Here is a 17,050-nt window from a genome sequence, read left to right on the forward strand (position 1 = left end):
GCCGAGCGCAGAGCCATGCTGAGCATCCCAGCTACTCGGGCAGCTGAGACACGAGAATCTCCTGAACCCGGGAGGCAGAGCTTGCAGTGAGCCGAGCTGACGCCTCTGCAGCTGCGATGCAGCCTGGGCGACAGAGCAAGACCCTGCCTCAAAAAATAATCAACAAAGAAAGAAGTAAACAAATAAATAGGGGTAATAATCATGACAGTTGACACATTACGCATTAGTTCTAAGACTCAAGAAATTTGTTTACTAGATAACATACGTCAATGATAAGGCGCTGTACAAACACGTTCTTCTTCCACAATACCTGAAAACTACATTTCTTATATTGGAAAATCTGAGCGCTCTTCGAGCATTGCGCACTCAGTATAAAACATACTGTGCTCCCGGGAGTGGGGCTGTCTGTCCATCCCACCCTGCCTCCCGGTCCCCATTCCCAAGCCCGGCTCACCTACTCCCATAAGGTACAAAATTTCAGTCCGGTGCAGCAGCCGCGCGCCGCGCCCCTCCCCCATTCACTCCCAGCTCGCCTCCTCAAGTTCCCAGCTTCCTCGCCCCTGCCTCCCGCTCCTTTCAAAGGATTCGGTGCCTTTGGCAATCCCCAGGCTCTCCTCAAAACCTGTTTTAGAGGGAGCTCACCACTCCCGATCATCCGTGGGTGGAATTTGCACCTATGATGTTTCTTCTCCCCCATGGCCCCAAACTGCTGACCTCTGGCCCACAGCATCTCATTAGATGGATGCGGAGGATTGAATGGGTTTGTACTTGAGGAAGTGCAAAAGCATTTCGTGGCAAAGAGAATGACAGTAGCCAAAACTAGAAGGAGGGTAAGAGCCGTGCTCGCTTCTGCTTATGACTTGGGGAAGGCTTGGATGGCTAAGGATGGCAAATGTGACCCCCTGGGCAAGGTAAACCCTAAGGGCATCTCGGTACAGATAAAAGTGTCAGAGAACGGCTCATAATTCGAATGCGACAAATTGCTATCAATTTCTTCCATCCACTTTTAATCTATAAAAGTTCATCTTTTTTTCCTTTCTATACCAATACTATCATTGGTCCGATGTCATATTTCTATGGAATTTATTCTGATCAGTTTCAGAGACTTTTTTTATTTTTTTTATTTTTTATTTTTCTGTGAGACGGAGTTTCGCTCTTGTTGCCCAGGCTGGAGTGCAATGGCGCGATGTCGGCTCACCGCAACTTCCGCCTCCTGGGTTCGGGCAATTCTCCTGCCTCGGCCTCCTGAGTAGCTGGGATTACAGGCACGTGCCACCATGCCCAGCTGATTTTTTGTATTTTTAGTAGAGACGGGGTTTCACCATGTTGACCAGGATGGTCTCGATGTCTCGATCTCGTGATCCACCCGCCTCGGCCTCCCAAAGTGCTGGGATTACAGGCTTGAGCCGCCACGCCCGGCTCTTTTTTCCTTTCTATACCAATACTATCATTGGTCCGATGTCATATTTCTATGGAATTTATTCTCATCAGTTTCAGAGACTGTGTGTGTGTGTGTGTGTGTGTGTGTGTGTGTGACGGAGTTTCGCTCTTGTTGCCCAGGCTGGAGTGCAGTAGCGCGATCTCGGTTCACCGCAACCTCCGCCTCCTGGGTTCAGGCAATTCTCCTGCCTCAGCCTCCCGAGTAGCTGGGATTACAGGCACGTGCCACCATGCCCAGCTAATTTTCTTTGTATTTTCGTAGAGACGGGGTTTCAACATGTTGACCAGGATGGTCTCGATGTCTCGATCTCGTGTTCCACCCGCCTCGGCCTCCCAAAGTGCTGGGATTACAGGCTTGAGCCACCGCACCCCGCCTCAGCGGTTTTAAGCACCAGCTATGACACCCCTGGCCACCCAGCGTCCCCTGTCCCTACTACTGGCACAGGCCCAGCCTACATGAACTCCCCCACACTGATGCTCCAGGCCTGGCTCCTGGATGGCCACCTCCTTTCTCCCTTCCAACATCTTCTTGCCTTGTGTCCGCTTCCTTCACATCTGTCTCCTACTTACTGCTTCCTTCTCTCAATCTGGATTTCCATTCCTGATGTGTTATGTCTCCCTCCATCTGTCTCAGCCCCTATGTCCCACCCGGGACAAGCGCTCTCGGTTGGCCTGGCGGAGAGCAGCTGAGCCTCTGGCGGGAGTGCATCGATGGTGTCAGTAGGCCCTGACTGCAGCCAGCCGCATGTTTGCGGGGACTCTGGTTGCCGCAAACACATGGCTGGGCCGAAGTGGGCATCGCCGGCACAAGAGCCCTCAGGAGTGGTCCCTTGGCCGACCCGTCCCAGCCACCCACCCAGCCTGCGCCTGAACTTGCCCCCCTCCCTCCTTTCTCGCCAGCCGCACGGCCGTTCGGGATGGGGTAAAATGACAAGTTTTTGTCTACTTTAAACAGTCGTTCCACACTGCCAACCCAGTTTTCAAAGCATCGTAGCCTTCAAAGAGCTGTCTTCCTTCCCTCTTCTCAAGCCTGTAATTAAAGTCCTGGTGGCAGAGTGGCAGAGGCAGGAGATGGGGAGAACGACTTGAGGAAGAAACAGCTCCTTAGCTGCCCTCGGAACCGAGGCAGCCCAGGAACGTGAGTGCCTTCAGCCCACAACCTTTCCGGGAGAATGCAGCAAGTCAATCGTCTGACTCCAGTAACATCCTCTTCCTCCCCCCAAGATTCTGCCGTACGCCCGTACTGCTCGGATCTGTCGAGTGTGGGCCTCCACCCCGGTACCTGCCACCTTCACGTGAAGGCTCTGGCTTCAGCACACCAGCTCCACTCTCAAACCTAACCTCCGCCGAATTCTCAGCAGGATCGACCATTGGGTCCACGGAGGACTGAGACACGTGAGCAGCTCAGCCGATGGGCAGGGGTGACTCATTCATCCTACTCATGTGATGGAGCAAAGAAAGGCGTGTTTTCTCTTCCAGGTATGCTGTGTGCGCTCAAGTCTGAGATGCTCCCGATTCACACGGTTCCCACCGCAGGGAATCCCGTCAGCGCACGGAGGATCCACACCGGCGGCTGCCCCAGACGGGGCGGAGTAGGCTGCAGCGAAGCCTTGCGGCCCGATGACCGCGTCGCGGCCTCCTTTCGTCAGGACCCTCCCGACGTTCTTGCCGCACTTCTGCAGCTGCCGCCGGTACCTCCTCCTGGGCTGCTCGCCCGGCGCCGGCTCCTCCGGCGGCTCGGAGCGCTCGGGCAGGGGGGCGAGGCGCACCCTCCGCGCGCCCGCCGCGCTCGCCCCGCTCTCCCTCGCCGCCGCCGCCGCCTCGTCTCCCGACTCCAGGTGGCCCAGGATGGCGGCCGCCTCCTCGTCGTCCCCCTCGGTCCGCCCTCGCCCTCGGGGCCCGCGGCGCAGGAGGCTGCTCTCCGCCTTGGATCGGAGCCCGGCTCCCACCGTCAGGATGCCGCGGACCCTCTGGCGAAGGTCCGAGCGCCAGGACGCCAACCTTTGCTCCCCGCCCGCTTCTCTGGCTCTGCGCGGACGGCGCGGGGGTTGGGGGAGTTGATACGTTTAAATAAATTAAGGCTCATGGATAAGATTGATTGTTACAACATACAGAGAAAAGCAGGGTCGGCATAACGCTGTGAGAGTGAGTGAGTGTGTGTGTGTGTGTGTGTGTATCTGCATGTATCTATACTACTGGTCAGAAGAGCAAATTGTACAACACATTAATCACATGTTATCACTACTTGGTGGAAGAACAGGTGGCTTTCATTTCATTTTACTTTTTAAAGTTTTCCTAGCTTTCTTCAAGGAGTATTTGTTACTTTGTTGGAGGATGAGTTTGAAGAAACCTCGTTTAAAATTGTTTATTGTAGTAAAAGACACATAGTATAAATTTTGCCATTCAAGCTATTTTTAAGTATACAATTTGGTGGGATTAATTATATTCATAATGTTGTTCGACCATCACCACGATTTATTTCTCAACTTTTTCATTTTCCCCAAGCAGAAACTCTGGACCGTGAAACAAGAACGCCTGATTGCCCCCACCCCCTCTATGGTCCTTGATGACCTCTAACCTACCTTCTGTCTCTATGAATTTGCTTATTCTAGATGTTTTACATAAGGATCATCATGCCACATTTTTTTCTTTGGTGTCTGGTTTATGACACCTGTCATGTTTTCTAGGTTCGTCCATGTTATAGCATGTATCAAAATTTTATTTTTAAAGGATGAATCCTATTCCATGATATGAATGTACCCTATTTTATTAATTTATTCACCTGCGGATGGGCATGTGAGCTTTTCTGCCTTTCAGCGATTGAATCATGCTAGAATGAGCACTGATGTATCCGTAGCTGAGTCCTTACTTTTAATTCTTTTAGGTGTATAGTTAGGAGTCGAGTTTTTGCATCATATGATAATTCTACAATTACCTTTTTGAGAAACTTCTGCTTTTTATGAGAAAAAAATCCACTTTTAAAATTTCACTGTGATTCAACTTTCAAGAATAGAGTGTAGAAAGGGGCAGGTTGATGTCAGCATCTATCAGTTGTAAAATGGAATGCCTCAAAATGTTCTCTGTTTTACACATACCCACACAAGCTAGAAACGTAGGCCAACTTATAGAAAATGTCAATATAGCCGGGCGCGGTGGCTCAAGCCTGTCATCCCAGCACTTTGGGAGGCCAAAGCGGGTGGATCACGAGGTCAAGAGATCGAGACCGTCCTGGTCAATATAGTGAAACCCCGTCTCTACTAAAAATACAAAAAAAAAAAATTAGCTGGGCATGGTAGCGCGTGCCTGTAATACCAGCTACTCAGGAGGCTGAGGCAGGAGAATTGCCAGAACACAGGAGGCGGAGGTTGCGGTGAGCCGAGATCGCGCCATTGCACTCCAGCCTGGGTAACGAGAGCGAAACTCCGTCTCAAAAAAAAAAATAAATAAATAAAAATAAGAAGAAGAAGAAGAAGAAAATGTCAATATAAATTTAATTTATCCAAATATCTGTAAGAGCTTTATGTATGCCAAGCATTTCAGGGCTAGAAGCTAAAAGAAACTTTGTGATCAGTAATTCTTTTTGGAATGTTTCAAGTTGCAAAATCACCCCTGAGAAAACCACATCGTTTACCTCATTGCAATCTTTTGCCAACGCTTAAATCTTTTTCTCACATCTCCACAAGCTAAATTTTCAGCAGGCAAACTCCAAGTATTTTCATTTAGGAATTCCTTTTTCTTTATAATCAGAATGCCACTTTAAAAATTTAGTCTGACATTCAATACTGTTCAGTTTAAAGAAAAATTTCTTAGGTAACTTGTCAGAAAAGACTGATTGGTTTCGCATGGTTCGAATATTTTAAAAAGGACAATAATGGAACTTCATAAAGCACACTGTTTTCTCTTGGGCTTAGGACATCTACAGAGGATCCAATTCAAATATGAAGTTTAAGGCCAGGCGCGGTGGCTCAAGCCTGTCATCCCAGCTCTTTGGGAGGCCGAGGCGGGTGGATCACGAGGTCGAGAGATCGAGACCATCCCGGTGAAAATGTTGAAACCCCGTCTCTACTAAAAATACAAAAAATTAGCTGGGCGTGGTGGCGCGTGCCTGTAATCCCAGCTACTCAGGAGGCTGAGGCAGGAGAATTGCCTGAACCCAGGAGGCGGAGGTTGCGGTGAGCCGAGATCGCGCCATTGCACTCCAGCCTGGGTAACAAGAGCGAAACTCTGTCTCAAAAAAAAAAAAAAAAAAAAAAAAAAGGCCGGGCGCGGCGGCTCAAGCCTGTAATCCCAGCACTTTGGGAGACCGAGACGGGTGGATCACCAGTTCAAGACATCGAGACCATCCAGGCCAAGATGGTGAAACCCCGTCTCTACTAAAAATAACAAAAAATTAGCTGGGCATGGTGGCGCGTGCCTGTAATCTCAGCTACTCGGGAGACTGAGGCAGGAGAATCGCCTCAACCCAGGAGGCGGAGGTTGCGGTGAGCCGAGATCGTGCCATTGCACTCCAGCCTGGGTAACAAGAGCGAAACTCCGTCTAAAAAAAAAAAAAAAAAAAAAAAAAAAAAAAGTTCGCCGGGCATCATGACGGCAGGCGCCTGTAGTCCTAGCTTTTTTGGAGCCCGAGGTGGGAGGATTGCCTGAGGTCGGGAAGTGGAGGCTGCCATGGGCCTTGGCCAGACGAATGCACTGCAGCCTGATGCCGGGGCTGGTCTTGAACTCCTCGGCTCTAGCAAAGTACCCGCCTCACATCCGAACTTGCACCCACCATATTCATCTGTCTCGGAGGTGTCGTTTAACTCTGTAAGTTGAATGCACACATTGACAACCATTCTGCTGGATAGCTCCGTTTTTGTTATAGAGCCAGATATCTCTCTTTACATCCTGTACTCCTATCCACTCTGGAATGTCCAAAGGCAGCTTTCAGAAGAAATGTGTTTGTAACTCGCTGAATCGAAACATAGTTGCAACTTCCTAAAAGGAACCAACACACAGCAGATCAGTTTGTAAGAAGCGGGTCTTCTGTGTTTTAAACGCATTCTTACTGCTAACTGTTATATGCCACTATAGGGCTGGAAATGACTGTTTCTACATTCTACAAAGAAAGGGTTTCTGAACTGCTGAAATACAAATCAGTTTAACTCTGTAAGTTGAATGCACACATTGACAACCATTCTGCTGGCTAGCTCCGTTTTTGTTTTAGAGCCAGATATTTCTCTTTACCTCCTATACTCCCATCCACTCTGGAATGCCCAAAGGCAGCGTTTAGAAGAAATGTGTTTCTAACTCGCTGAATCTAAACATAGTTGCAACTTCTTAAAAGGAACCAACACACAGCAGACCAGTTTGTAAGAAGCCGGTCTTCTGTGTTTTAAACGCACTCTTACTGTTAACTCTTATATGCCGCCGGGCGCGGTGGCTCAAGCCTGTAATCCCAGCACTTTGGGAGGCTGAGGCGGGTGGATCACGAGGTCAAGAGATCGAGACCATCCTGGTCAACATGGTGAAACCCCGTCTCTACTAAAAATACAAAAAACTAGCTGGGCGTGGTGGCGCGTGCCTGTAATCCCAGCTACTTAGGAGGCTGAGGCAGGAGAATTGCCTGAGCCCAGGAGGTGGAGGTTGCGGTGAGCCGAGATCGCGCCATTGCACTCCAGCCTGGGTAACAAGAGCGAAACTCCGTCTCAAAAAAAAAAAAAAAAAAAAAGAAAAAAGAAAAAACTCTTATATGCCAGTATAGGGCTGGAAATGACTGTTTCTACATTCTCCAAAGAAAGGGTTTCTGGCCGGGCGCGGTGGTTCAAGCCTGTAATCCCAGCACTTTGGGAGGCAAGGCGGGTGGATCACGAGGCCAAGAGATCGAGACCATCCAGACCAACATGGTGAAACCCCATCTGTACTAAAAATACAAAAAATTAGCTGGGCATGGTGGCGTGTGCCTGTAATCCCAGCTACTCAGGAGGCTGAGGCAGGAGAATCGCTTGAACCCAGGAGGCGGAGGTTGCGGTGAGCTGAGATCGCGCCATTGCACTCCAGCCTCGGTAACAATAGAGAAACTCTGTCTCAAAAAAAAAAAAGAAAGAAAGAAAGCAAGAAAGGGTTTCTGAACTCCTGCAAACACACATCCCTTCACCTCTGTAAGTGGAATGCACACATTGACAACCATTCTGCCGGACAGCTCCGTTTTTGTTTTATAGTCAGATAATTCTCACTACAGCCTGCACCCCCATCCACTGTGGAATCTCCAAACGCACCTTTTAGAAGAAATGTGTTTCTAACTCGCTGAATCTAAACATAGATGCAACTTCCTGAAAGGAACCAACACACAGCAGATCAGTTTGTAAGAAGCGGGTCTTCTGTGTTTTAAACACATTCTTACTGTTAACTCTTATATGCCACTACAGGGCTGGAAATGACTCTTGCTGCATTCTACAAAGAAAGGGTTTCTGAACTGGTGAAATACAAATCAGTTTAAGTGCAGCCGGGGAAATGGAACCATGTTCATGGCCAGCTTCCGCAGGTCGGCGTTCAGCCGGCCTGGGAAGCGCAGGCACGTGGTGACCCCACTCAGGGTAGCAGACACCAGGTGATTCAGGTCGCCATAGGTGGGTGTGGTCAGTTTTCAGGTCCTGAAACGGATGTTGTAGAGTGCTTCATTATCAATGCAGAACGTCTCGTCTGCATTTTGTACGAGCTGGTGGACGGAGAGGGTGGCATCGTAGGCTCCACCAGGCCGTCTGACACCTTGGGTGAGGGCAGGATGCTGAATGTGTTTATGATCCTGTCTGGGTACTCCTCCCGAATTATGTCCATGAGAAGGCGACCCGTCCCAGACCCAGTCCCCCCACCCAGGGAGTGGATCAGCTGGAAACCCTGCAGGCAATCACAGCTCTCAGCTTGTTTTCTCACAACATCCATCACCGACTCCATCGGTTCCACGCCTTCTGTGTAGTACCCCTTGGCCCAGTTGTTTGAGGCCCCGTGCTGACCTGTAAGGTCGTAGTCAGTCGCTTGATGGCCAGGTATGTGGTCATCAGTGGTCGCCACAAGGCAAAAAGCACCATTCACACGGCAGGTGGAGCGAATGAAACCCTCTCCCCTAAAGTCACAGGACAGCAGCCTTGCCTGTTAGAACCTAGATCAGGAGCCAAACCTGAGACGGCCTAACAACAGACTCGCTGCAGGTGGCTCCTGCCCGGTCCCAGAAAAGGCCATAGTCACTGTCCCACCTCAGCTCCCTGCAGGGAGATTGCATCAGCAGCTCCTCACCTTGAGGAGACAGCTGGCCTTTCTTCCCATAGCCCGTTTAGGAGAGGGGGATTGCATGACTCAGAGTATGGGAGGGTGTTCAGGGGCCCCAGTTCCACAGTTCCCACAGAGATGACCTTGGGGCACTCGCTGACTTTGAGCTGCCCTGGCTAAGGAGCCACACCCAAGTCCTCATCCACAGCTCACCAAAGACGAAGTTGTCTGGTCTGAAGATCTGCCAGAAGGGCCCTGAACGCACTGTGTCCATGGTGCCTGGCTCCAGATCTACGAGCACAGCGCGGGCCACATACCTGCCACCTTAACAGAACAGAAGGGAATGGGTGAGGAGAGGGTTGGTATTCCCAGGAGGGCAGTCGGGAACAGACTGGGGTCTCACCGCTGGCCTGGTTGTAGTACACATTGATGCGTTCCAGCTGCAGGTCACTGTCCCCGTGGTAGCTGCCAGCAGAGTCAATGCCATGTTCATCAGAGATCACCTCCCAGAACTGCGAGAGATGCAAGAGGCCAGACAGGCCAGGGCTGAGTCATGGAGCTCAGGAAGCGGGAGTTGTCCCAGTCCTTCTCCCACCTCCACTCCCCTTCCTCAGGCCGCTGGGTCCCTTGGTGTTCACCCTGGCAGCCTTGCCAGCCACCCAGCTCTACCACATCCTCGGCAGGGAGCCCAGGGACTGCAATGCAGAGGCACCACCCCTTCCACTGCCAACATCTTCACCGACCACCCTGCAGGCCCGAGCTGGACCCTCCGAGCCCTAGTTGCCAACCTTTGCGCCGATCTGGTTCCCGCACTGTCCGAGTTGGGTAAACACAATCTCCCGCATGGCCAAGGCAGGGCTAGGCCAGCAAAAGAAAGGCCAGGAGACTCAGCCGCACAACGACTCGGCCCGCAGTCCGCCAATGCTTAAGCAGCCCCACACCCTCCTCCCCCAGCCTTGGATTGGGCTCCCAGAATAAGAAACCGCTTGACTTTTACACAGGTGTGCCCACCTGTGACTCCCTTGGAGGCTAATGGCTATTGGAGAGCTCAGGTGGCCTTGCTGGGGTCCTTTCCACGCTGGGGAGAGCTGGGCAGCTGAAGAACTTCCTCCCACGTCTTTAGTGAGACTAAATCCCTAGCTGAGCTGAAACTGAATTTTCCTCCCATGTGGGAAGGGAAGACTTTCGTTTCCACATTCACAGAGTGCCTTTGCATGTGTCCTGGATTGATGACATACTTTTGCAATGGATGAGTCCTTTCATCTCTTAGGAGACCTGTGGTTCGAAAAGGCTTTCTGTGTGCTAACTCAACAGGATCTAATTATAAGCTTTCCTTTGGAGCAGCTCAAACCCATAGTAAGCTATGGGTGTTAGAGAAAGCCAGGCTTCTGATGTCGTTAGCCTTCTTTAGGGTTTGATTCGTTCTTCCACCTTTCCAGAGGACTGCAATCTCCACAAAGAGTGAAGGTGATATTTGATTCCTGACGCTGAGAACAGGTGTTGGGATATGCCTGCTGTGAAAGATGGGCCGTTGTCATTTTGCACGCTTTCAGATGATACACACTGAGGAATTATATCTTCTTGTAAACACTTTTCAGATAGGATGGGGAATGCCTCGATCTAACCAGTGAAGGTATCAGTAAGCATTAGCAAATATTTTAATTTCCTATAGAAAGGTGCCTGAGTAAATCAGAGTTTTCAGTCCTCACCTGGAGAGGTTTCTTAGTGTTGGACAGGGTAAACTAGACGAGGAGAAAACTGCTGGCTGTTTGTGTTATTTCAGGCACAGAGCTCAGGGCAGAGTCACCCGTGTTAGCGTCTTGAAAAGATTTATCTCCAAAAACCAATGAGACATTAACTGAAACAAAGAATCCCTTCTAAGATGAAAATAATCGTGTAAGTGTTTAACTATTTTCCTAGGATTAGTACTTGGCATTAGTAATGTATTACCATGAGTCGGCCAGCCAGAGGGGCTCTGGACTAAACTGGAATCCCTGGCCCGTTTTTGTTCTTCTTCGGAGCATTCTGTCTCAGCTCCAGGTACGCTGACCAGCATGCCCGTCGGCTTCAGTGTAGTGACCTTGACTATCACATCTGCAAGGGCAGTTTCTTTCACGTGGTCAATCTCTCTTTCGATGTCCTCTGCAATCAATTATAGTCACTTTTCCTCGGCAGCCAAGCAGCATTCTAACAAGCTCAAAATCGGAGTGATGTTGTCCGGAAAAGCCCTTTGTGGTCAAGAGTCCCTACCCATTCCAAATCACAGCATAAGCATGAAGCACTCAAAAGTCATACTTAGTGTAAATGTTAACTTTTAAATTTTTCCTTGACTACAGGGCTCTGGTAAGTTCCATTAACTCAGCTTTTTTGAGCTGAGGTCGAGGTCGGCGAGGCATGTGACTTGATTCACTTGTGCTGACTAATCAGAGCATTCGCCCTCCTGTTTTCCTGATGCATAAAACAACTTGCATCTGTGAACCACTCTTCCTTGGGATGGTCAAGGAGCTCATTTCACGTCTGGCCTGCTAGAATAAATTTGTTTCATGACCTGTGACATGGTTTGGCTGTGTCTCCAGTCAAATCTTATCGATTAGAGCTCTCATAATTCCCTTGTGTCTTGGGAAGGACCCGGTTGGAGGTAATTGAATCGGGGAGTGGAGCGGGTCTTTCGCACACTGTTCTTGTGACAGTGAATAAGCCTCATGAAATATGATGATTTTATTTTTATTTTTATTTTATTTTTTGCGACATATTCTTGCTCTGTTGCCCAGGCTGGAGTGCAGTGGCATGATGTCAGCTCACTGCAGCATCTGTCTCTTGGGTTCAAGGGATTTTCCTGTCTCCACTTGAGTAGCTGGGATGACAGGCACCCACCCCCATGCCTGGCTAATTTTTGTATTTTTAGTAGAGACGTGGTTTCACCATATTGGCCAGGCTGGTCTCAAACTCCTGACTTCAGGTGACCCACCTGCCGCCTTGGCCTCCCAAAGTGTTGGGATGACTCCCCTTTATAAAGGGGAGTTTTTCGACACGAGCTCTTTTGCCTGCTGCCATGTAAGAGATGTAACTTTGTTCCTCGTTTGCCTTATGCCATGATGGTGAGGCTCCCCCAGCCATGTGGAACTGTGAGTCCAATAAACCTCTTTTATTTGTGAATTACCCAGCCTCATATATGTCTTTACTAGCAGCATGAGAACAGATTAAAACAACCTGTATGCTGGGAAGGCTGGGAGCACCTGTGTGCTTTAGCAGATAAGTAGCTGGGTTTAGGGTTTGTCAGACTTCAAGGGTTATGTCTGGAGTGTCTAGCAATAAGAACTGAGACTTTAATAAATGTTCTCCTATCATCCACTGGTGCCCTTTAGCTTCTAGAACCACCTTCCCTTGGTGTGGGGTCGAAAAACCTTTAGGTGCTGTCCTAATGCTTATTAGCCTTGCCTGCTAGAAAAGTTGTAGCAGCAACAGCGCTAAGAAACCTAGGACACCCTGGACCCACCCGGGCTATCTGCTCAGAAAAGTCGGCTACTGGCCTTGGAATATTCTCCAGTTTTGGGACAAGATTACCCAAGGCCTATGCCTTGCTTTTTGGCCACATAAAGAAAAAATGGTTCATCTCACTTATGGACATCCAAGGCTGCAGCAGAGCCTGATTTCTCTTTGTGAGTATTGAAGGTTAGCTTGCGGTTCTAATGACATTCAAGGAGCTCTAATATTTTCCTTTGAGTGTGTTATAGAAAGGCTTGGCTAGATGTCCAAATCTGGGCACCCATAAGCTGCAGTACCCAACTGTCCCCTAATAAGGCCCACAGTCATTTGTTGGACTGGGACTCTTGGATGACTAAAAAAACTTTTTTTCCTTCAAGGGATGTTGATCAGTTCCAGAGCTTAAGACTGAGTCCAAATATTTGAGTCTTTGAATCATAATCTGAGCCTTGTATGGTGATACCCTATAGCTGCCATTTCCCGGGAAATTGATCCATTTAACAGTATTATTATCTGAGTCTTTTTTAGTCAGGTTAGCAACGAGCAAGTCATCTACATACTGAATAACTGTGCCCCTTTGCACTTGTGAATTTCTTATGTCCTTAGCCAGAACATTTTCAAATAATTGGGGCTAACCCAGAACTCTTCAGAGAGGACTGCCCAGGTTAGTTTGGAGGCTAAATGAATATCTGGATCAGTCCATTCAAAGGCAAACAGATGGTGAATCTGGATGCGTTGAGATGCAGAAAAATGTGTCTCTCATATCTAAGAATGTAAACCAGCTTGCATCCCCCGAGACTTGGGTAAGAATTGGGGACAATGGGGTGTATGGAGACAACAACTGCATTTATTAATGCTCTAAGTTTCTGACAAATCTGTAGGCTTTTGATCTGGTAACATGGGATCGTAAGGAAACTCTCATGGTCTTAGTAAGTCAAATGGCAAGAATTTGGCAATAAGGGGTTGAATTTCCTCTCATGCTCCCTGCCTTAAAGTGTATTGTCTTTTCTGAGGGTGAGGAGCATGAGGCTGAAGTTGGGTTTGAATCGGGGTGGTCTTCAGTGTGTTTCCCAGAGCCTGTGTGGCCCAAACCTCAGGATTTACTTGAGACAACACCTCAGGTTGTAAATGTGACACCGATTCTTAAATTTTTTTCCCCCCTGAGGGGTCAGGAACAAAAGTAACATTTTATTTGCTTTATGAATACACACACACACACACACACACACACACACACACACACACACCCCACTTATTTTTCAAAGACAGAGAAAGAATATTTCCTTCCATTTAGGCATTCCTAAATTGCTGCCCAGTAAACCGTGAGCTCTTGGAGGAGGCCAAGGTAGAGCAGACCCTCAGATAGCAGGCAATGCACTCGACCCTGAGGACATCAGGTACCAGGCCCGCCAGCCGCCCCCGCCCCCCCCCCCCCGCGCCCGAGCTGCCCCTGCAGCCTAGACGTGGCGCCGGCAGAAAGTGGCTGGGCACCCCAGACCAGGCTAGCCCCCCAGCAGCAGGGATCCTGCGGCCGGGCGCCCAGGCGGCAATGTCAGGCAGTCGCCCCGCCAGCAGCCACTCAGTCTCATCGGTGTGGATTCAGAGTGCCCAGCGCAGGGGCCCAGGACCCCGAGAGGTTTCCAAGGGAAGCGAACCCTCAGGCCATTTGGGCTGTGCACTCCGCGACACTGACGCCATCCAAGGGAAGCTCCGCCATCCCGCGCCAGTGCCAGAGCTGCACCTGCAACCTGCGCGTCCGACGTGGGCAGCGGTGGGGGCGGGGCGGGGAAGGAGCAACCGCTGACTCTCTCGCTGCCGGACACCTGCCGGGCAGAACCCGGGGCCAGAGCCTCAGGGCTGAAACCAGGCCATCCGCGAAGCCGTTCCGTGGCCCGGAGTGCCCATGCCAGACCCAGTCTCCCTCCCGAGGGGGAGTGGGGCGCCGCGCCGTGAGACGGGGCATCGCGCCTGCGATCCTGCGCCTGCGGTCCTGGGGCCGCCCGGGCGAGCCCAGAAGAACCCGGAGCCCAGCGGCGCCTGCCCGGAGCTGCAGCCCCACCCGCCTGCGCGTGCACGGGAGTGACTTCGGAGCCTGGGGGCCACCGAGGGGCGGGCGCGCGCCTAAAGGCTTCGCCCGGCTCGCTCGGTCCGAGAGGTCGGAGGCTGCAAGCTCGCTGCTGACGGCTGTGGTGGACCCGGCTGGATCGCGGATTCTGGACTAGAAATCGGCTTTGCGGATCGGGGGTTGGATCGGGGATTTGGGGCTGGGGTGTGGGCGGTGAAAAGGTGACAGGGACCCGCCGCTGCCCAGGAGCGAGTGGCTGGGGATCTGAGAAGTCACCGCCGTGAAGTTCCTCCGCCTCGGAGCCGCAGGGGCCAGGCGGTCCTGGGCTTCCTAGGCCTGGTCTACACTGCGTCCACGCACCGAATCCGGGACGCGGAACCGCGGAGGATCCGCAGGGCGGCTGTCAGGGGCGACGCTGCAGAGGTGGAGCCGCCCGGACAAGCCGCTCAGGTACCGGCGCTCAGCCCGGGCTGGGAGGGTCCCGAGGCGCGGCTTCCCCGCAGCCCTGGGGACCGGCCCCCTCGGAGCAGCGGAGCCGAACGGAGCCTCGGCTGCTTTCCGTCCCTCCTAATTCCCGGCCGGGGCACTTGGCGGAGAAGACGGAAGATGGAACTCATTCAGTGCAGCAGATGCAGTGTTTGGTTGTTGCTGTTCTTACCGTTCACGTTGAAAACACGGTGCTTTATACATTCTAGGAGGTTCCTGATGAGAGAACTCACTCCCCTCTCAAAAATCCCGGGAGTCATTTTCAGTAAGCGAAGAGTTCTCAGGTAAAACTGCCCGTTTGACATCGAAATCCACCTGTGTCCATCGGTTCTTTACTGAAGGTTCTCAGAGGGAGACTTGGAAGTGGGAGTGGGTTCTGTGTTCTTCGATGGAAAGACACGTTTTTCTCAAAAATGTGAGCTCTTTCTGTGTTTATCAATTTTGCATAAACCGAATGAAAATATCAGGGTTTTAACATTGTTGCATGACACCTGCTGTCTTGTAGTATTCTGATGACCTTTTTAAAAAGGTCATCATTGAGTGAAAAAAACACTTGCTTCTCTAGATATGAAAACGTGCTACTAATTTCTTCAATTGTTTACTAACAGCTGGAAAGACAGAGAAATGCATGGAATAGTACAGGAAATCCAGAAACGCTGAAATTCTGTAAGATATACGTAAGAATTGATCATAACAGTTATGAATGGGAAAGGATTAATTACGGATGAAAACATGCCTGCTTTTTGAAGACGACTAATCAAATTTTCTGTCACAAACATGAGTTCCTGATGGAATGCAGATTGAAATTTTTACATATGCAAGTTACAAAAGTACCAGAAGAAAACACAAATGCTTATTTTACAGGTACATTTTATGTTGACAAAGACCTTCCTAAGAATTACCTCACAGACAGGCATTCTGAAGGTTGATTTAGCAAACTAAAAATTAAAACTGCCTGCACATCAGAAAATATATATATATATATATACACACTTGAAAAGTGTTTACTGTATTATACATATTCCGAGGAAAAGTGTGTTTTCATTTTACAGGGAATTCCTTATATATCATACCTAGAGAGTACTGATATATATAACATACATTACAGATAAAATGTTATATCAGTTATATGTACAAATTAGATAAAAATTTATGTATACACACATTAGATAAAAAGAGCATCTTCATTTTACAGGGAATTTTTTTCAAATCAAATAAAACTCTAAAAGTGGGCAAAGTACTTTTTTTCAGATCTATAAGTTACTTATGTACATAGGAAAAAATCCTTTGTGTCCCTGGTATAAGGATTTAAATTAAAAGAGGAATGAAACTGTTTTCTGTGCAGTATGTGTGAGGGTTTTGTACTGCTGCTTACAGTTTAAGTTACCTATTACTTTTCAAATAGATAACTGGTGGCAAGTACTACATTTTAAAAATGTGTTTACCCTTTACCCATCAATTCCATCGTTGAGAAATGTTAAGTTGTTGTGAAACGCTAAGTGCACGAATATTGCGAAATGCCGAGTGTATGATAGAACCTGTTGTTTGATGGGAAGAAAGATGGCAAGGAAAACCTTTTTGCCTTCCCCACTCTGAGTAGAAAATGACTTGGGGCGTTCAAAAGTGGCAGGACAATATATAAATGTCATACACTGGTTAAAACACTTCTTTAAGTATGGGACCCTGCCCCATGGCTTCCTCGTGGAGAATACGTTCAGTTGGTCTGTGATCAGTGGTAAGTGGGTACCAGCTGCCTGCGTGGTCTATTTTTGTGTTATGAGAAACGACTGAACATCTGTTTGTTCATAATCATCACCTGTTCAGAGAGAATAACTGCATGGGTCAGAGTGTGCTTGAGGCCCACAGCCTCGAATGCTGTCAGCCCCGTGAGGCTGTCAGCTTGGAAGGCTGGTGGTCCCTTGGAGAGCTCACTTTGTTGTTCTATCTGGATGTCTGCTTCTCAATTCCTTCAGCGCCACCTGGATGGGGGTCTCTGTGGCTGAGCTGGTACTCAGTATTCCATTATACTAAAACACCCTTAGGAAGTAGAGATACATGCACTTTGTTTTTTCGCAGCACTTCTTTTAAAAAGAACACATAGAATAAATTCTATAAATAAATTTCTGTTGCATCCATAGGATGGAATAATAGGTGGCCACTGAATGTGTCAATAGATATAGAAGAATGTTAATGTGCGAAGATGTATTTTGTTACAGGCAGCAAGGAAAAAAAAATCAGTTTGATTACACATACACACAACATATCATGGTCTTGTGTTAGCAAAAAAGTGCACAAAATATAAAATTTGTAATTTCTGGGGCTATTTTAAGTAAA

General features: G+C 49.2%; 2 pseudogenes; both read right to left on the reverse strand.

Moving 5' to 3' along the window:
* Positions 1–2,879: 2,879 nt before the first annotated feature.
* Positions 2,880–5,284, reverse strand: LOC120362969 (required for drug-induced death protein 1 pseudogene; annotated as a pseudogene).
* A 2,622-nt stretch (positions 5,285–7,906) lies between these two features.
* On the reverse strand, positions 7,907–9,527 carry LOC141581927 (tubulin beta-8 chain-like; annotated as a pseudogene).
* Between the last annotated feature and the right edge of the window lie 7,523 nt (positions 9,528–17,050).

The sequence above is a fragment of the Saimiri boliviensis genome, chromosome 17 (assembly GCF_048565385.1).
Source record: "Saimiri boliviensis isolate mSaiBol1 chromosome 17, mSaiBol1.pri, whole genome shotgun sequence".
Taxonomy (NCBI): domain Eukaryota; kingdom Metazoa; phylum Chordata; class Mammalia; order Primates; family Cebidae; genus Saimiri; species Saimiri boliviensis.